Here is a 22,061-nt window from a genome sequence, read left to right as displayed (position 1 = left end):
GTACGAAATGACCTCATCCTAGTCCTACAAGCCTTAGTGTATGGTTTGTTTTGTGGCAGCAGTATTTTAGCTGCCATTCCGGGCTGAATGTCATAATGGGTTGACTGTCTGGGTCAGGCAGACAGGTACTGTGGTGTCGTGATTCTCTGCAGGGTGTCGTTTCTGTCTCTGGTGACTCAATGCTTATATGCTTCCACCAGGGGATAACTAAATAAAGTAAATAAAGACGTCCCAGATTGCTTAGTTATACATTATGTCCTTAAAGTATGTACTTTATTGTTATGGGAAAATACATACATTTCAGTGCTTTGCAAATGAGTATGCAAACATGCTTACACGCAACAGAAGTGACCGTTGTTGCCTTGACGCACGCAACATCAAAATGCAACTGTCTTGCTGCAGATTTTATTCATTCTTTAATTCTAATGTACTAACTCCTCCTCCTTGCAATAAATCATGGATAATATCAGCCCTAAGAGCTGCGTTTAAGTCCTCAGTTGTGTCCCCAGATGACATACTATATACTATGCACTTAAATTATGCACTATATACTCTACCATGTAGTATATCATTTTATAAGAGTAGTATCAACTCTAATGGAACACTTAACTGTTTTATACTAACCGGATGTTTAAGTAGCTTTACAGATAAGGGCATATGATGTCAAAAGCATAACACAATGCAAGTGAATAAAATTCAATTTGTACATTGTAATTTTTAAGACACTGTTACCTGTTTTACCCAACATGACCTCGGTCAGACTGAAGCACAGGTGAACTTCCCTCCCACAGCAGCTATTAGCCTGGCCTTTTGCTCAGCAAAATTGTGAGCAATGATTGCATTAAGAGTCCAGCATTTCACTCTCTTAATTTTTCCGAATGAGTGCACTTCTTATTTTAAGGAAATTTCAAGGTAATCACACTAGTACTCACACTATTAATACTACAAAATTATATAAATAGTCCAGCTAGAGTAGTATGCAAATTGGAAAGCACCTTAGGTTTTTATGCTCTTACCTCGCTAACTTCCTTTCGTCTCCTTGACTCAGATTACACATCATTGCTTACGTTGCACAAGTGCCCACTAGTGGCAGGACACTTCTAATGGGTTTAAATTAAATTTCCTAAGCCCTTGCTCACTTTGTATCTGCTATGGAGCCTGCAGTGTTAGTTGCTGTTGTGACGTCACAATCGTGTTTTCTCAAACAGTCACGAAAACCCAGTCATGATTTTAAAGGACAAGTTAGGTAATTTACACTTAAAGCCCTGTTTTCAGATTGTTTAAGATGAATTTTCGAGTGTTTGTGTTTCAGCTCACACCTCTACAATGGGTTTATAGGTGCACTGGAACAATCCTTCTTAAAATGCATTAAACTTTCATTTACAAAGACGTGAAACTCACTATGCATATAAATAGATTTTTTTGACAAAAAAAATCATAATTTATGAGTTATTTCCCCTGATATCGTATTAACAGTTATCATTTTGATTAATAGTACTTACATTGTACTTACATTGTTTCCATTCCATTATCATTGTATATTGGAGGCTTAGTTGTAACACTGTGTTACAACTAACTCCGCTGTGTAAAAATGTTTTCAATCCAAGGCAAGCTATCAGTTACCAGGAGTTGCTGACATGTTTCGAAATGCTGTTATGTTTAAGGTAACAACACAGTGATTAAAATAATATAAGGTTGGATTTGGTGACTTACACACCCAATTCAGAAATTGATAAAACACAAGACGAAGACATTTACTTTTATGCATCCAAAACACTGTTTGTTCAATATCTTAACCAAAACGCATCAAAACTTTTCACAAATTCACAGATCATCTTCTGACAGCAAAAGAAAATTACTGAAAGCATAGATTGCTCGGTCCTATATAAATATGTAAAGCTGCGTTACAATTAACCCCGCGTTAGTTTGTGCCCTGCTCACCCCTACATATGAGTAGAATCGCTCCCTCCATCAAAATTGAGGGGTTGAGGGTCTGTCCAAAAAACTTGTTTTTCAAATGAAAAATTTAAACACACTAAAATCTGACTGCGGGGATTTCCCTGAAGGGAAGTGCTTAGGGAAGTTTACGATTGCATGTCTAAAAATGGAGTCGAATGCAGCGAGTGTGTGCATGGATCTGCATAGCGAATTTCATTGGAAATCGTAGACAATCTGTGTATGTTAAGGATACTCATATCAACATTCTCATTTTGCAAACTAATTAGGATTGATACTATGCAAATTGAGACAAAGGGACAAGTAAATCAAACCCTGGCTTTTTAATATGCCTCAATGAAGTTAATAACACAAATAACGGTAAACAGTCCTGTTTGCTGCTTTGTGAAAAATTGCTGCTTGCTAATGGGAACGATAAGAGTTTGATTATGCACCGTGGATGCGGTTTACACCATGTTTTTGTTTTGACTGATATAAACACTGAGATCCATTAAAACAAGGCAGGATAATAGAATCGAGATAACAGATTTGCTTAACGCTGCAGCTGATGCTTACGTCATGTAAAACAAATCTTCATTTGCAGTCTCTTGACTACCTGTAGTGATGTGTTCAACACCACGGGTAAAAATAATAACCAGTCATCACATACAAAAAACCTTCTAGTTCATGTAAAAGCAGGGTTTGTTTGAATTGTTTTTTACATAGTGTGATAAGGGAAAGACATATATAATTGCACACATTAAGCTCTGGTTATGCATTTTAATTTATTTTCACTTTAACAATGTCTGTGGCCTTCGGTCTCTCTGCAAGCATTTATATAAAAATGCTCATGCTTGCTGTGGACTTTATCCAGCTTACCAGCTGTGGGCCAATGTTTTTCTCAAATAACCTTTTTTGCAGAGGTTAATGTGCGCTGATTACTCTCATAGGTTTCTTTCTTTTCATGAAATGTTCATTAGGTCCGTATGAAAGAAAGAGAGTGTGGGTGCGAGAACCCTTTTCACTATGGACAACTGTCATATGACATACAGTACATTGTCAATCTTTTACCCTATTATACAAGAGCGCATGTAGGTTTTAGAGATTCATCCGATGTTAGTGATAGGTTTTTCTTCAATCATTACATTTTCTTGATCTGATATAAATATAATTTTTGAATAACACTGTAATTTTTTGTACTCCTTTGTAAACTACACTCACCTAAAGGATTATTAGGAACACCTGTTCAATTTCTCATTAATGCAATTATCTAATCAACCAATCACATGGCAGTTGCTTCAATGCATTTAGGGGTGTGGTCCTGGTCAAGACAATCTCCTGAACTTCAAACTGAATGTCAGAAGGGAAAAGAAAGGTGATTTAAGCAATTTTGAGCGTGGCATGGTTGTTGGTGCCAGACATCCAGTATGCGGCAGTCCTGTGGGCGAAAATGCCTTGTTGATGCTAGAGGTCAGAGGAGAATGGGCCGACTGATTGAAGCTAATAGAAGAGCAACTTTGACTGAAATAACCACTCGTTACAACTGAGGTATGCAGCAAAGCATTTGTGAAGCCACAACACGCACAACCTTGATGCGGATGGGCTACAACAGCACAAGACCTCACCTGGTACCACTCATCTCCACTACAAATAGGAAAAAGATGCTATATTTGAAAAATGTTGCCTGATTCTCGATTTCTGTTTAGACATTCAGATGGTAGAGTCAGAATTTGGCGTAAACAGAATAAGAACATGGATTCATCATGCCTTGTTACCACTGTGCAGGCTGGTGGTGTAATGGTGTGGGGGATGTTTTCTTGACACACTTTAAGCCCGGAATACACTGCAGGATTTTTGCCCTCTTATAAGATCATTAACTTATCACACTGTGCGAGCGTTTAAACCCGGTTACGTCAGGCATGTAGACTGTATGATGATGACACGGAAGCTTCGGCGGCAGCGTCACACGTTGCGCAACGTCACCAGCATGCGCTCGTGGTAAACAAATACCGGTGCGCAGGTCGTAGCAGCAAACACACTGTGCAGTGATCATGCCGAATTTCTGACACTGTCAGAAAACTATCGTAGGCTATCTTTGGACGCAAGACCAGGAAAACGGCCGTCTTTGAACCTCTTTCTTGTACGACATAGGACCACCGATAAAGAGCCACGATCACAGAAATTGCGACGATTGTTTCAAGATGGCAATCTTTCATCTGGGATAGCCAATAATCATGCAGTGTATCCCGGGCTTTAGACCCCTTAGTGCCAATTGGGCATTGTTTAAATGCCACGGCCTACCTGAACATTGTTTCTGACCATGTACATCCCTTTATGACCACAATTTACCTATCCTCTGATGGATACTTCCAGCAGGATAATGCACCATGTCACAAAGCTCGAATCATTTCAAATTGGTTTCTTGAACATGACAATGAGTTCACTGTACAACAATGGTCCCCACAGTCACCAGATCTCAACCCAATAGAGCATCTTTGGGATGTGGTGGGATGGGAGCTTCGTGCCCTGGATGTGCATCCCACAAATCTCCATCAACTGCAAGATGCTAACCTATCAATATGGGCCAACATTTCTAAAGATTGCTTTTAGCACCTTGTTGAATCAATCAGAATTAAGGCAGTTCTGAAGGCGAAAGGGGGTTAAACACAGTATTAGTATGGTGTTCCTAATAATCCTTTAGGTGAGTGTATATTTAAAAACGGACATGCTTTTGTTATTTTTTTTACTTTTCTGTGTTTACTTTGTTTCAATTTTATATATAACCTGCTATATAAATAAAACTCAATTGAATTGTATTGATATTGGCCAATGTCTGACCGAACAGATCCACTAAGCTTATAGTGGTAGTGATTCAATTTAATATCATGAGGAAGACTTTCCCTGTCCTTTCCACTTTGCTTCAGTGTCTGTTCTGGCTGTGCTGCCGGTAGAGTAGGGTGCAGTGAAGGGCTGAGGATCCTCACACAGACCTCCCTCCCCGTGTTAATCTCTCCTCCAGCAAGCTCTTAATTGAGCCATCATCAGCTGATCTTGGGGTTAAACATCAATTTAGGTAATGAGCAATGTGAAGTTCAGGGCAGAGATGGGATCAGGATGAGTTTAGGGGTTTTGACAAGCAATCAGAGTTTTAAAATGAGATTTTGACATGTTAGCTGGCATGTTTACTAGGAGTGTATTGTTATGTGAGATTGAGGAAAGAAATGTGTTTCAAAAGTTCATGCTTCAACCATTGCGTCAGTGCATCAGTATTTTTACATTTTCTCCCACAAAAGATTAACCAAAGATGGTGACAGTTAATATTACTGCATCAGTAACAAGAATTATACCCTAACCCCTACTCTATAATGAACCGTAATCTACCTTCAAATATGAAGTGAAATGAAAATATATGCATAAAAGTTTCATGACATTTAAGATTGAATGAAAGTAATAATCTTCGACTTAATAGTGTGTATATAATAGTGATACAATAGTGTGTTAAATATTACATAATGCAATAACTTGTATTTTTCCAATTTAGCCTGCTATATAATAAAGGCATTTGTTTGTTTTAGGATGAAGGCATTCTCCCAAATTAAAATTGATCTAGGGAAACGCAAACTATGAATCTTTAATCTTCTCAAGAGCTCATACCAGCATCCATCTCTTACAGATTGCATGAATCTGCCAGATTGACTTGGAATCTGTAAGACTTCTGAACTCGTGTTAGCTGGGAAAGTCTAGTGAACATAAATAGTTTACCCAAAAATGAAAATGAATCCATATTTTACTTGCCCTTAAGCCATACTAGGTGTCCATTGTGACATTTAACAACCATATAAATTAGTTTTTGATGGCACTATCCAATGCCATTATAAAGCCATTGGTTTGAAAAGTGTGAGTGCACCATTACCCAGCCATGCTATGTGTATATGACTTTCTTCTTTCATCCAAACACAGTCAGAGTTATATTAAATAAATAATATAGGTAGCATAGGTCTTTCCAGCTTTATAATGGCATTGGATAGTGCCTCAGTTTTAAACGCGCAGTGTGATCAGAAATTGCGCCGGAGAGCGGTTCAAAAAGAGAAACGTCAATTGCGTGACCACTCACATTCATCTGCCTTTGTTAAAACCTTTTTTTGCATGCAGCACACGCGACACGCGAACTTAGCAATATCGCGCACCAAACCACGCAGAATAAAAAACACAGAATTAACATTACGATGGGCTCCAGTGTTAAAGGTCCCATTTTTCCTGATCCCATTTTTTCAATGTTGCTGTTAGAGCATAAATAATACCTGCAAAATTATAAAGCTCGATATATTTTCTCTAATTTCCTGTGAAAAACCTACAGCGAATGGCCGGTTTGGACTACAGCCCTCTACTTCCAGGTTGAATAACGTCAAAAGAAGAGTTTCTGACTAAACTCCGCTACACGTCACTCGCCAGCTAGGCTCAAACGGCTCTGTTTAAGCTAAGCTGCTATCGAGTCACGACACACTAAACAAGCTACACAATCAGAACTCATTACGTATTTCTGAAGGAGGGACTTCATAGAACAAGGAAGACATCAGCCCCCTATTAGGACAGTGAAAACAACGCTACAGAAATAAGTAAATTGTATGAAAAATACAGCGTTTTTTTTACACACGAAACGTGAACACGTTATATTGCGCACTGTGAACAAAATCATAGCTTCAAAAACACAGAAAAAAACATGACCTTTAAGAGAGCGCTATACTTCCTGTTGTCTTCAAAACAATCGCATCCTAATAACGAAAGCGTGCCCAGGCTTGGGTCGCTCATGTACAGTGTGAGTGCATGCTTCTGGGGGAGAAGGGAGGGGGGACAATTGCCCTGGGGCACAGTTTGGTTGGGTTACCTCTAATGTGAGTGCGCCCCAAGTAAAATATAAGTTAATTTTCAAAAGAAGACAATTTATCTTTCAACTCAGAAAGGATTCTACTTTTATGTCTGCACGTTAATATGCTTGGGACTGATATTTTCTTGTTTTGTTTTAATAGTTGTAGTGCATATTTTTAGCTTTGTGTATGCTTAAAAATATGAAACAGAATCATTTTTGTAGTTGTACAGAGGTGTGAATAATCAGTCATCGCGTGTATGTCAGGTAAATGTCTTTGAGTCATTTTCTTCTGCAGGAAAGCACTTGGATCATTAAGTAAATTGCTGCCTTGATGTTGGTTAACTCTTGGTTAACTACTTGATTAATGAATGTAGGTGTCATACAGCACAACGCAGAGATTTTTCATGCCTGGACGTTGTCACTTGGTGTCTATGATACAGATTCTCCAAATCATGAATCAGACATATTTGGATCAGCTCAAAATATATCATTATATCGTCAGTAGAACAAAGTAACTAAAAAATGCCTTCAAGCTATAAAAATGTGTTGGCCTCATTCTGGATATGCTATTCAAATGGGAGTGAATGAGGAATTGCAAAATCAAATTCTGTTCATTTTTAGAGATTCCATAAAAAAGCCTTAAATAGTACCTAAAACTGAGAAATATTGTTAGCAAACTTTTTCTATGAATATTTCATACAATTTTTACAGTGAGTGTACATCACTGTTATTAACCTTTTATTTCCCTTTAGTTTAAGGTGTAGGGATTTAGGGTAGAACTTAATTTCTTTGTCAGGGTTATTGTTCCAAGACCAACATTAAAATTTGGTACTAGGGGTGCATGATTAATTGAAAAAAGAATCACGGTCTCGATTCAGGCATAAATGCGATAAATGACGGCGATTCACTTGCGTGTACAGTATTTTCTTGTATTCAGATGCTGCATTCACTTGTTCACGTATTTACATTACAATGCAAGATGCTTTATCAGTCAAACTTTCTCACGCAGTGTAAAACCAAATCCTATTCATTCACCAATCAGACCCGATCATTTCTTTTTTCTTTTCCTTATTTGCGACGTTCCGCTGTCACTTGCGTAACATATAACAAGACAGCAGACCAAAACACAGTTGGTTTACTTGGTGAATTTGGAGCGGCAATTTTCACACAAAAGAGTTGAAAAACAAGCTTCGTTGTGAAAAATCCTGGTGGTGACGCAACAATATTGGTTCCGAAAAAAGCCAAGGAAATACCTCTGGACGTTTCTCAATCTGAAGGCTGCAGCCTGCGGAGGTCGCATATGCAGGCCTGCATCATCAAGCCTGGATTATTTAAGTTAGCTGAGCATTACATTCGCAAGTCATAAATGTACTACAACAATTTATGATTAAATAAGAATAATACTCAACTTTATAATTGTTAATATTCTGAAATAAGACAACCTTGATGAGGTATGCAGCCTAGAAATGCGACCTCTGGAGGCTGCAGCCTTCAGATTGATAAACGGTCTCTGTATTACCGCTATTTGAAGTTTCCCATCAGAAAGGGTTTTTAGCACATTGTAACATGCCTGCGTTTTTCACTGATGCCTCAATGTTGATTGTTTAGTGTTTTAAAGGGTTTGTGTTTTTAAAGTTTTAAGATTGGCCAGTTTGAGTGTAGCACAGGTGCTATTTATTCTATTTTTTATTAATGTCAACATTTTTTATGTTTAACAGCTAATACCTTTTTACTTGAGTGCGATAAATGTTTTTGTTGAACAAAATGAGAATCGTGTGAAAGAATCGTGATCTCATTTCCCATGGAGAAAAATCGTGATTCACATTTTAGCAAAAATCATGCAGCCCTGTTTGGTACCCAAACATGCATTACTCAAAGCGAAATCAAGAGGTGTGATATTTTGATTCAGCTTTTTGTCAGTGTCAAGTTTTGTGTGCGTTTTCATGAGAACGAAGTAGAGTACTCGCTACTGTCTTCATTTCAAGTCTTGTCTGGTATAACCTGTGCAGACCCAGCATAGATATTTCCCTTGGGAACAGTCACACGAAGTAATTTACTGCAACCTTGTACCTGATTCTGCAGGGTGATGTAGAAGTCAACAGAGAATTGAAGCCTAATGGTCTGAATCCCACATATTATGTAAAGACACAATTAACAGGAACTACTTTTTCTCCTGCCTGTTATTGGCCTACCAATGATAAACAGCCTAACAAAAGATTACCTGCTTGTTCAGTTATTCATGATACCAGACTTAAAATGGCTTCACTTGCATTCATAACACTCAGGCAGTAAAACAAATGTACACTGGAAAAAATACAGTTTTTTATATTTTTAAGTAATCTGATTAAAGACACAGATTGAAGTAGCAGGTAGCAACATATAAAAATATTGGTTCATTCCTGGCTAAAGGATTTTCAGTTTTTTCATATTGTTTGTAGGTCTTTGCTTTTACAGCTAATGGCATGTGTATTGCAGCACATTAGGGCTGGGAGATGTAACTGTACTGTAATATTTTGATATCTTGGTGACCAACTACTATTGTGTCTTTTATTAAATTACCACATGTAAATGCTGCTTGAGATGATGAAAGAGATTGGTTGTGCTATCACCCTTTGTTGCCATTGTCCTCTTGCACACCTTGTAAATTATGGCGTTTTTGTTTTAGTATCCGCTTTCTGAAAGCCAAACCATGCTCATATTACAGATCTTTCATTACTTTGTAACTAATTTATCATCCGCTAGCATGTCTCTTTCCACACCTGTGTTGGTTGTTGTTGCCGTTTTAATAATGACAAGCTAGTTTTTTTTGCAATAATTGTGATAAAGAGCAGTGTATTTGCCTGTTGCTGCTGTCTTTGGCACATTAATTTTATTTTTCAACAATATTCATTTGATTTGATTAATGATATTCTGTTAGTTTATACCAGAATACTGTTGCTGATTGGCTAAGAAGTGTTCCATAGGTGTTCATTTGCATATATTTAGGGCTGTGACGGTAGCAGTATTTTACCACCACAGTGGTTATAGAATGTGTGTGTGTGCGTAATATGTGCACGCGCGCATTGATGCATATAGGCTTATATATAATGCATACATATATTTTGAATAGGGGTGCTCCAATCAGTGCCGATATCCACAACAAATACGTAGCCGATCACTATTCTGAATCGGACATCCGATCTTATTCACAGCTATTGTGTAATGCGGCTTTTGATCAGTAAGTACTTATCGATCTAAAATCACTGTTAGTTTGAGTCGTTTATAACACGCATTTGAAAAAGCAACACTCGTAAAACATAATTATTATACATATTCTTTATTATCATGAAAACACCTGAAAAGGTTTGAAGAACAGCAATATAAATTTATCCTTAAGCCATTTCCTATAGCTGCGTGTCATAGCTGCGTGTGCATGGTTCTTTGTCTATAGCACATATTGAGTTTCTGCACGAGAGCGCCCTCTGGCTTTTGAATGTAGCGGCATTTCACCGTAATTCATTGAGAAGCATAGCAAGCATTATCGGCCGATCGATCTGAGAATCCCTAATTTTAAAATATAAAAATGTAAACGAGGATCAGATATACATTTCTTAACAAACGTGCATGTTCATATAGGTGCGGGTTTCTTTTTCCACTGGTGGATGCTTGTCACAATGTGGCAATGTTGGCAACTACAAACGCTCTGAAGCACCCACACGCTTTAAAAAGAAAGAGGAAAGCGGCACGGTCACTTTTTCCATGTGGTTTTAGACGCGGAATGTGAAGTAAATGTGAAGCTATGTGCTTTGCCATTTCGGTGGGTGCTCGAGTCGAGCCCCGGGGCACCCACGGGATCAGCGCCTATATGCGTGTGCTGTAGCACTTCCATCTGTAAAACAACACTCGGTTCAAGTGAGAAATCTTTTTGGGGTTATAATGTTTCCAGCTGTGCTGAAAACGTGTTCTGATGGTGTATTGGTAGCGCAGATTGATACTTTTTTGCAACCTTGAGTCACCAAGAGAGAATACCCCCAAGCCAGCGGGTCATCATTGATATCAGTTGCCCCCTCTTGCAAATAGCGCAGTAACTCTAATGCTACGTACACACCGCCGCCCATATTGCGTCTTTGCATTGACTTTGTATGTAATCTACTCACGCAAATTTGTTGAACTCGCGTCTGGTGTGAACCCACAGTAAGTCTGCCGGCCATTTACGTTAACATAAACTTGAAGACATCTTGATGGGCGAGATTGTACTTTATATTTTGTGGGTTGTGCGGTGGTTATGACACCATAACTTACTATAGTATACGTATTGTATATAGTATATAATATTATTCAGTATATCGTCAAGCTCTACAGCACATGAACATTTTTAAATCTGCAGAACTACCTTTGACATTCACATGGAGTGGTATTAAGAGACATTTTTCCTTTCAGAAACATGAACTGGGGCCAAAAGTACCTGAACCATCATGACTAGTCAGTCATGTTGTGTTCTTTTACCTCCATTACAATTATCCTGTGCAGACGGCACAATGGCACAACCTGGCGTTGCCTGTGTTGGAGAATGAACAGGCTAAAGGGGTTACAATGTCGTGAGAGCAATGGTTGGCCATCACTCTCACACAGCTGAAACAGCAAGCGCTGGAGCCAAGTGCTGAAACCATACACCCCTGCATCTCTCATTTAGCTTCTTTTCTCTTGTTATTACTTCATCGTTTGATCTGATTTATTGCAGATCCTTTGCTCTTTTTCACCTTTTGCAGTTCACTTCTTCATTCTGCAGTTTTACCAGCCACAGTCTCCGTCTCGCTCTCGGGGCGCCACGGTTCTATGGCAGTACAGCTGCGTTTCTTGTCTAAAGCCATCTGCACACATTGTCTCCTTTGCTCTTGCATCTCAGTATGGCCGATCTCCGCCATGTTTTAATGGGAGATTGCTGGCTGGCCTCTTCTCATCACAGAGATGCAGGCAGCAGTATGGAGAGCTGGGAAATGTTCCAGAGAGGGAGGAGGGACCGGGGGAAAAAATCCCCTTTCTCCTTTCAGTGTGACACACTTTGTGTGTGAGTGTTTACTCATGTGAGCAGGCGGCATGCTTGTGTCAGATGGAGCTCTGAAAGCAATCGCGCACTCAGAACAACAACGACTGAACAACCAATCAGATTTGCGCACGGCTATTTGTTTATAAGTGTTTAAAATATTGCATCATGTTATTGTTTAGTTACGGTTACGGACTGTGGATTTAATTGATTTACTTAAACGTCTGTTTTTCTTTAGTTTTCCCCCTTCTTATCCCTTACACAAGAACAATTATGCATCTTTTACATGACTTGCCTTAGGTGAGGATTTTGTGAATCTCAACCACTGTGTGTTTTCTCCTGGGATTAAAGTCAATGTTTATATTATTCAAATTCTACATAAGCAAGCACTCGTGCTGTCCATCCTGAGGGCAGATGTTTGCTTTAGCTTTCTTCATCTTATAGTCTTCATCAAGTCCTTAAAGAGTATTTTATGAGAGCAGTTTAAGTGCTTAATGTAATTTATGTGTATATGTAAGTAGGATGTCTCGTCATGTTTATTTTTCACTACTGAATTGCTCTGTTTAACTTTGTCTTTAGCGACAGTTTGGCTTGTCAGAGCTCTGACTTGTTAGTTAGCCCATGTGCCTTGACACACTCATTCGATTTGCTTGATTTGGAGAGTTTAGGTTTGAATCTGGTTTGTGTCTTTTCCTGATTCAATTTCTCCATTTTTTCATCAGTTTTGTCCTTTTTTACTAAACTTTATCCATAGTGTAAAAATACAAAAAAGTTATTGTACTGTCTGCTGGTGTGCCCGTAAAATTAGAGTATAGAAAAAGTAAATGATGTAAAAGACAAAAACAGTGATAAAGCAGATAAAAATGAAAACTGTGACATTAAGATTTTTCACTTATGTAAGGAATAATTGACGACGGGACATTGGATTGTTCGAAAATAATGCACACCCAAGGTTCATGTCGTGCCGTTCCACTGCAAGTGTGCTATATTTTTAATAATTTAAAGGACTTGAGTCGATTTTTAAATGGTAAAAATGTTCAAACTTATTTTGATCTTCAGCTTTAGACTTTTACATTTTTCATTTTTTTGGAACAAAAGTATCATTTATATAATTTATTAACAAAATGAACAAGTCAGATGACCTGGCGTCTCATTAATAAAACTGTGTAGGATCCTTACTAAAAAGTTTGGTTCCAAAACTCGTTTTTTTTTTTAATTTTTAGAAATCGTGTTTTTTGATTGTGCATTCCAATTAATATCAATCAAACTGCAGTTGGTTTGTTTTGCTTTAAGCCTTCATAACTAATACAGCTTAATAGCACAATAAAACACAATAAAAACATGATAACATAATAATAAACATGTTTTGACAAAAATTGTAAAACCAAACCAAACTTTTCACTTGTGCCTGAAGGCCAAAAATGGCGTAACATTACTTACAGATTTCTAAGTAATTTAAGTAAGCAATGTTACCTTTCATAAATCACAGATCACCTGCAACTGTGCTACGTGAATCAACCTCATATGCCACCCATTTTTTAAATCATAAATCAATGCAAAGCACCTCATGAATGCTGATCATTTATATAAATGCAATTGTTCGTTCGTAGCTGGTATGCGACCCGCCAATAAATCCATGTTATTGACGTTATCCTTCAGCAGTCATATCATGCAGCAGTACGCACAGGGGTCACTGCAAAATATATATGTTTACAAAAATTAGACTTAAAGTTTACACCTTGACAAATTCACAGAATTAATTTGTGGTATCCTCCTTCCGAGATCAAATTTCAAGAAGAAAATGTAATAGGGGGACACGTGTTTCTTTATGCCTGTTTGTTGTGAACACCATTATAGTTAGGAGGACTTATAACATATAAGTAGGCTAACGATTGCAAGAGTGCTTAATGGCTGTATTTCCAGACTTTGACATTTAATGATATATGCACAGTATTAAAGACAGATATTTAGTTATTTAAACTGTGTTCTGCCATTGTCTAATGGTAGGGTATTTGATGCTATTTGTATTACATGCAGTCGGGCCATCTTCACCTCCTGCGCTCCAGTAGTGAACAGTGTTGATGGTGAGACGGTGCTGATTAAATACCTTGATTTAAATAATATCTTCAAACAGATCCATGTTTATAAATGAAGATTTTCCCTTTTAAAACACATGCTTGCTTTGTGGTTCATTACTATTAAGGATGCACCAATGTGATACTTGGGATTGGTACCAGGGCCAATCTGGACCTTTTTGCTGGATCAGCTATTGAACTAAAACATAAGAAAAGCTCACTTATGTTAAATTAACAAATGTTCTCTTGCTTTTGCATCTGTTATTGTCCTGTAAGTCATCACACTTATACTGTCATCACGTGATTACCCCCATCCCCGATGCACGCCACAGCTCATACTCATCTTTTAGCCACGGGGTTCACGCTGTGTTCATGCCACACCTTGCCCTGTATGAAGCAGATGTGCGTGTGCTGTCAATGGTGGTGTGAAAGCGTGTGACATCAGAGACATACTAATCGATAATGACATTCATTGACAACTATTTCATAATCGATTATTGAGATTATTATATTAGTGAATAGTTTTTTTATTTATTTATCCATTGACACAGTAAGGTTTGTAAGCTATTGTCATGTAGTACAGAAACAAAACATTGAAACAATTAATGTGCAATAGATGCAAAATTTGTTGGAAAGTCTAATTTGTGAGTGAGAAATGATCCCTACTTTCTCTCCTGTTAGTGAAAATTGCTAAAAAAGGTAAAGAGAAAACTTTTAGACACATGTTTACTGTTTAGGTTCTTGATTAATAAGTCACAAAATCAAATTTACCAGGCAGAAACACTGTTTGTACAAGGGATAGTTAACCTAAAGATGAACTTTTTTTCTTATTAATTAGCCCTAATGGCACATTATACATATGTATTTTTTTGTACAACTGATGATAATACTCAAATCTTAAAGAATGTTAATGAATATTAAAGGAAAACACCACCATTTTTCAATATTTTTTACTATGTTCTTACCTCAGCTTAGAAAAATGTTTCAATACGTGCACTTTTAATCTTTGTACAGTGCGTCGTGAATGTGTTAGCATTTAGCCTGGCCCTATTCATTCCTATGGCTCCAAACAGGGATGAATTTAGAAGCCACCAAACACTTTCATGTTTTCCCCATTTAAAGACCATTACATGAGTAGTTACACAAGAAAGTATGGTGGCACAAAATAAAACTTTTGTTTGGAGCCCTAGGAATGAATGGGGCTAGGCTAAATGCTAACACATTCAAGAAGCGCTGTACAAAGATTAAAAGTGCATGCATTAAAAAAAGATAGGTATGTATTAATTCATTTAAGTTGAGGTAAGAACATAGTCAAATATTGAAAAACAGTTTTTTTCCTTTTAATGAATGTTTTTTTTATAAATTTAGGGACTGTCATATTGCTTTTTAAGCCAAAGCTGGAGCCGCTGCTCGGCCAGAGGGAGGCACTCACTCAAAACCGGCTCATGTTTCCACCCAAAAAGTTGTACCCTCTACATCACCAACAGTGTGACTGGAATCACTTGTTGTCTATTGCTGAAGTTACACAACAGCACACAACAAACATTGTGCCATACGCAGCAAATGCCCAGTCACTGATGGCTTTTTAAAATTTTACGCCAAGTCTGTAGTTTGAGCTTTGCCTGCTGATGTCACAGGTTTTTTATTGAGACCAGCAAGTTTTTAGGGATGTTTTTTTTTTTAAAGAATAACGCAGCCTAGTTTAAAATTGTTCACCGAATTTAGCACCAGCCCCAGTCACTACCATTCTGTTTAACATTTACTTTTGAGCATTTGATAAATAAATAATAACAGAATACTTTCATTTTGGGTGAACTGTGTCTGTAAACCACACCACACATCAGTTCTGCGTTAGATCTTCTCAAATGACAGTTTTAGATCTGTATAAAATGTGATGAAAGCCTGATATTTCAAGACTCACGTGAATCTTGCTATCAGAACATTTGGGTTACTGCAAATTTACCAGAAACATTCGCTGAGGTTCTCAAAAGAGGCAGCCAGAAGAAGATGACAGAATGAGAAAGGAAGACAGAGGGGCCGATATCATAAAATCTGTGGTGGAGGAAGGGTTATCACAGTTCCTGTGAGACAAGAACAGGTGTGACTGTGTGTGTGTTTCGAAGTGTAAAAGCTATAGGATGAGAACAAGGGGTGTGTGTGTGGGGGGGTGTTGTGGGGGTGCATTAGGTTAAAGGTTGTGCCCGTCCCACCTGTAGTCTGTCAGCTGTTGGCTTTTGAAACGTCAGCTGTTTCTGAGAAGTGTGTATGTGAGGGAGAGACTGATCTCCTACAAGTGTAGCCTTGAGTAGGAAGAGAAGGGGAGCTAAGGCTGGTTTATGTTGGTTTGTGTGTGGGCCGCTCTGACCATATTAAATACCTTTTGAGATTTTGTTTATTTAACACCAGAGGCCCATCGTTCCTCGCCCCCCACAGCAACAGTTGCTTGGGCTTGAGGAACCTGCCATCCAATCAAAATCATTGCCACAGAGGGGACGTCACCTCTTACCGACAGCTGAGCACTTTTTGTCTTGCGCAGTAATGGCCCGGATGTTTAGATTCTATGTCCTTGGTAGGTCTATGATCAGCACATGCAGAATTCGATGTTGTCTATGTTGTTAAGAGACGGTGTGCTTTCGCCAAAGCTAGACCTAAATTACCTGATTTGTTTGTAGTACTGTAACTATTTTCTGTCTTAAACAAGGTTTAGCATAGTTTTATAAGCCGTTTGGTATGTGACTGTAAGTCACTTTGGATAAAAACATGTGCCAACTCCATAAATATAAAGGTAAATAATTCATATAAAAATCAAGCTTAGGATTTGAAGAGTGTCATGTGTTATTTGTGACTCTGAGGATATGACTTCAGATGGTGGCATGTCTTTTCGAGTGGCAGCTGAAGAGGCTTAGGCTTAGACAAACAGGTTGTGTTGTCTGTTATGGACTCATCTAGCTCTTCTTGACCCTTAGCCTTTAGCTGTGACAGTCAGTCTAGGTGGAAAAATACAGTGTTTCTCTGAATTACAGACTGTTGAAATGACAAAACGGAACATTAGGAAGCAAGTTTCTTTTTTTGCTTTCTGCTCATTTCTTGTATGAACATCAACACATCTGTTACTGGTAAGGGAACCCTTTTATGACATTGCTCTTCTCAGAAAAGGGATATGAAAAGTTGTGATGATCAACTAATATTGTGCTTCCACTGTCATTTTATTTTTTGCTTATACATTTGTAATCCCCCACATTAGCCCTCTTATTTTTTACTAATACTGTGTTTGATTATTTTGAAGATCCACAAAGTGAAAATGTTCTTTAGTCATATTTTCTAAAAAAAAAAAACTTTTATTCATATACTAAAACAGGGGTCTACAACCTTTTTGTGAGCAAGGGATAAAACAACTTGGAGGGCTACTTTTTGATATAGTCTACTCAAAACGTTTTTGTTTTACTTGTTGATTTTATTTTATTTTACTTGTTGATATGTTTTTGTATTGTTTAAAATGTTAACATATGTAAACCAAGCCAAGCTTATATAAAAAAATATGTAATAAATAATTATTACAATTGAGACTATTAATAGAATGTGCTTTGGCGGGCATGTTGGAGACCCCTATACTAAAACATTTAAAATGTGTTAACACTGGAGTCTTAAACATAAGAGAGTTAAGTTGAAGAATGGATTGTGTTAAATGTAAAGCGTGTCTTCAATTTAATTTATTTAAAATTAGGGATGCACCGAAATGAAAATTCTTGTCCGAAAACCAAAAAAGAGGAATCCAAGGCCGAAATACCGAAAGAAATGATGCCAATTATTAGTACCATTGCATTTATGGCTATGACTGTGTACTAACTTTAATAGGGGTGTGACAGATCACGGATCGGATTATTTTTCGGATCAGCAAAAAGGGTAGGAAAAATCTAATAACAAAAAGAAATAAAAAAGAACAAAGTTGCACATTAAGTAAGGTCTGAAATTAGCATTAGGTACAGAAATCGAATTAAATGAATCATAACACTTTTTTTTCTATTAATTAAATATATTATTATTTTTAGAGCTACAGAAGTGATTTTCTCTTTGTCTTGAGTTGTTTGATTAACATTAATGACACAGACTTAAGTAGGTTAGTTGAGGTTACTGTTTCTTTAAGACCAAATAAGCACAGACTGGTTTCTGACTGTAATCTATACATAAACTTAAGACATAAATGCATGTTTTTATTGGAAAAGAATACTGTGGAGATCATTTTGTTTGTATGTGCCCTGTCAAGAACAGAAAGATTTTATGTTCGTTTGCTTTTTGAAATGCGTCTCTGAGTGCACTTAAACACGTGCGCACACAGACGGAGGGTAAATTCCAAATGGCGCAACATAAACAGTCGCTCTACATAAAAATATTACGTTGTTTTTCATAGCTCTATTCGCCAAATGTTTTTTTATAGATTACAGTTTGGGACATAGTAGCGCAACTCTCTCTAAAGTTTACACATCAAGAGTTCTGATCTTTGAAGGGCATAGTGATGATCACGTTTGACTAGAGCTGGACCGGACACATTCAACCTCATGTGCATGTACAGAAAGCTGCTCACTTTAGCGCCTTTTTGCGGTTAAATGGTTTAAAATCACTTGAATGTTAACATTTGCAAGCCTTTGAAAACCTGCAAATGATAAACTTTCCCTATTTAAATGTGTGTATTAATCCGCGAATCGCATGCGAGCCGATCCGTGATGCGTATTGATTCACAACCTCGTAGCTAGCGAATGAATTGAGACACAGGGATACTGAAATGCGTCCACACCGTAAACATGTTGCTTCAGACAAGCACGTGCAGGTCGCGGTTTTCGTTTGCAGCATCACAACATTTTGGGCCATTTTTGGACGAAAATTTCCGGTGGCTAAATATTCGGTGCATCCGTATTTAAAAAGGTGTTAAATTGCTGTTACTGTCTTCATCTTTACTAGGGCACATTACAAGAAATATCGCACTCCTTTCATTTTGCTTTCAGTCATGTGCCCAACAAAGACACTTTCGGCAGGGCTGTGACCACTTTAAACATTGAATATTCAAAGGTATGTGTTTAATGTGTGTGGTTGTGATGGCCTACATAACCTGAATATGTGGTTACAGTCTTGTTGTTTGTGTGGTTGCATTCTTGATCTGCTTTGAGAAAGAGTAAAGGAAACAGGATTTTAGTGGACCAATGACCAGTTAATGTTGTTTGTTGTTTTAGCAATTGTGTCCTCTAGATTTAGGCCCGTGTGTGTTATGTTTAAAATGTTTGTATGTTTTTTCTCACTCCTGGCAGATTTCCTGCGTGATATAGCATAGGGGGGTTGGACCCCCAGCCTCCCCTCCCCTAACCACTAGATTTACCCATATAAGTTATTCTTTGCAAGAAACATGCATCATCTCTCCAGACCTCCCTTCTTAACCCAAAGCGATCTGGATGCCAGAACGTGATATGTGCGCAAAATGTCCCTCCCATTAGAAACTTATTGACATTGCTGTATTACAGACCCATGGCTTGTGCGTTCCCACACCCCCCAAAAGCCCTTCAGAGTTTTTGATGTCAGGAAAGGGCAAAGCTTGAGACTTGTTCCTGGGGAAGTGATTATTCTTTTGAAAATAAGATGGAAACTTGAGAATAACAGATTATTGCTACACACAGGTTTTTGGGAAAGATCTGGCGTAGGCAATACAGAAGCTTTGGGCCCAAAAAGTCAAATTTCCTACAGCTGTGACAGCAAAGCCATCACATGAGTGTGTTGGAACAAAAGGTGTGTGGGCAGCTGCCATTACATTTAACACACACATGTACAGGATAGAGAACAGAGGATCTGACATACTGACAAGCGTCCCAATCCTGACACCCATCCACCCTCTCAATTACTTCCAAAGACACTGATGGATTGAAGGCAGTTGCTAAAGGCATATTAGGGCAAAGGGTGAGGGGGGTCTGAGAGGAGGGCTGGGGGTTTGAGCACGGCATTAGAAGCTCATAGCTGATCTGCCCTCCGCTTTTAGCCAAGCTCAGTTCATGGGGCGAGCTAGACGGTAACCTGCTTGGATTTTATTTGATTGGGTCACTGTAAGGAAACTTTGGATACACAAAATCGCATCACCTAAACATCGCACGAGAGGCTTTTTTGTTCGTCTTAGGTTATAAACGGTAAGACAACAAATTCTAAGTTGTTGTATTCAATGTACGATTTCAAGGTAATATTCATGTTACATATTGCTTAATGACAACATCACTTTATGATTTGTATCTTGATGAGTCTTCATAATCTAGTCTTAAACTTTACACATGTTGATACTTTATTTTTAGTTTCTCCACCCTTAAAGTTTGAACACTTGACACACATATACAGTGATAGCCCCAAAATCGTTGTACTAGTTTGTTTTCAGATTTGTTTGTTCGGTAACGTCATGAAGGGATCAGGTTGACATGAACAATATGTTGCCTTCAGGGTATTTCCAAGCGTTGAAGAGTGGTGTTATGTGACAGGACCATGTGCTGTACTGCATGACAGCTTCACTTCACACACAGCGCAGTACATCTCTATCTGCTCCTCTCTATCTCTTCTGTGGGATTTTCTTTCTTCTGCAGTCATTTTATGCCTTGTTTTAATGGGTTAATCTTATTGTGGATATACTTCTCACTGTTTGAATGTAAATGTAGTTTTTTTTTATACTGTCTTAGCAGTTTCCTCATAAAAACTAATTTCGTGTTTAGACAGTAAGTGTAGTGTAGTGACAATTGTAGTGTTTTCCCCTATTTCATTAGCTGAAATCTTATTTATCCATGTAATTATTTATCCAAATCCATGTAATTAATGTAGCATCCAAGTCTTCAGATCTAAAGTCAATAACTAATTGAAAATATTGGGTTTTAGATTGAATCAATGGTACATTGGTCTGTAGATCTAAGGGAAGCTGTTAAATCCGTCTTCTGAGGAAAGTGCGGTCTTAGACAAAAGAGAGATTTGGTTTAAAGTAATATTGTTTGCACAATGCTTTTTGGGAAAAAAGTGCTTCAGTATTAACAGGACAGCAAGACTATTTGTGTATGTGTTCAGCTGTAGTCATCGAATTTTGGTCACACATCACGTTTTTTCCCAGTTTGTAAAATGTTAATGCAACTGGTTGTTCAGGCCTCATACATAAACTTAACTCCACCCAAATGGTTCACATCACTAAATAAAAGTTTACAAAAATGTCTAGAACTTGAAAAATTTTACTATCTAACATTAGTGTAATCATAGGCATGCAATATTTTTGCAAATAACATGGGAAAATAGCTTGATCTTTTTTGTTTGGAAAACAATTTTTTTCATATATAAATACATTTGATAAAATTTTATATCATAATCATCATCAATCAAGACTCATAGTTATCAGGTGTTAATAAACCCAAAGCGTTTTGTTTGCTTTGTTAGCGCTGTCCTTTTATTCACCTTCATGTGTCTTCCATGTTATGGCTTTTCTACACGAATTGTGATTTTGATACATCACTGAACCAACCAGCTTGTCTTTTGTTTAGTTAAAAAATATGTTGTTTTGTTATGTAACCAACACCCATTGACAAAACATGGAACGCTAATGACGAACCTCTCGCGGACACACCCTCCTTTTCACCTGACATGTGATGTCATTTTCTTGCACCACAGGGGAAGGTGTGTTCGTCCGGAGAACCTTTAGTGTCAGTGTGGTCTGATCTGGGTCATGGGGAGTGAGCTGGGTAAGAGTCAAGGAACTAGCTGCCCCTAGAACAGCATGTTAGCCTGTAGTGTTGGTATTTGCAGACTCATGCAGTAAGAAGTGTTTCATAGCAGGATGCGCTCTGGTCTGTTTGGTCACGTGATGCTGTTGTAAACTTACAAGTCCGACCGCATTGTCCACGCTGATGCTGAAAAGATAAACTGGTGTAAACAACAGCCTATAGTACTGCGCACACCAGACAAAAGTCACTTCTGGTCCTCCTTGACTGCTTTGTTTGTCAAACAAGTTAATGACATAAATACTAGATGAATCGTATAGTCTACACCGAAAAGTGAACCGTGTTTGGGTTAAAGTGGTAACCCTAACATTGTAGTTTGATTGCAAAAGGGATGATACTGACGGTAGCGGCGTGTTTCACAAGCTGAAGTCCACGGATCCATTACA

General features: G+C 37.9%; 1 protein-coding gene across 1 annotated transcript in view; it reads left to right on the top strand.

Annotated features, from left to right (window-relative positions):
- mef2d (myocyte enhancer factor 2d) overlaps positions 1-22,061 on the top strand; it is a 66,951-nt gene that overhangs the window by 1,062 nt on the left and 43,828 nt on the right. The window lies entirely within an intron of this gene.

Source organism: Misgurnus anguillicaudatus, chromosome 10 (assembly GCF_027580225.2).
Source record: "Misgurnus anguillicaudatus chromosome 10, ASM2758022v2, whole genome shotgun sequence".
Classification (NCBI taxonomy): domain Eukaryota; kingdom Metazoa; phylum Chordata; class Actinopteri; order Cypriniformes; family Cobitidae; genus Misgurnus; species Misgurnus anguillicaudatus.
This window is presented reverse-complemented; position numbering and strand designations above follow the sequence as displayed.